General features: G+C 39.4%; 1 protein-coding gene across 11 annotated transcripts in view; it reads left to right on the top strand.

The window, feature by feature from the left end:
• The window catches only part of PPFIBP1 (PPFIA binding protein 1), a 62,211-nt gene that overhangs the window by 51,702 nt on the left and 10,197 nt on the right, over window positions 1-312 (top strand). The window lies entirely within an intron of this gene.

Below are 312 nucleotides of genomic sequence, written 5' to 3' on the forward strand. Positions count from 1 at the left end.
AAAAAAAAAAAAAAAAAGAGTATTAAGAATTTCCACACTGCTATCAAAGTGTAGGGCTGGTTTATAGCTACTACACTGACTGAGCATTAAAAGGGTGTAGTTGCCAATCATAAAGTACAGAGTGTTAATGCCAAGTCTTTTAAAAGAATAATGGGCTGGAAACCTTTTAAACACAGTCCCTCCCACACAGCAGAACACTGGACACAGGTTTCACCAAGGAGGAAACTCGCCTTGTCCTTCTTCAAATACCATCCAGTCTCATTGGCCATATGTTCTCGGCAAAGGACCTCCTTGGCTAGTTTAGAAAAAAAA

Source organism: Otolemur garnettii, unplaced genomic scaffold, assembly GCF_000181295.1.
Source record: "Otolemur garnettii isolate 467f Iridium unplaced genomic scaffold, OtoGar3 scaffold00057, whole genome shotgun sequence".
NCBI lineage: Eukaryota > Metazoa > Chordata > Mammalia > Primates > Galagidae > Otolemur > Otolemur garnettii.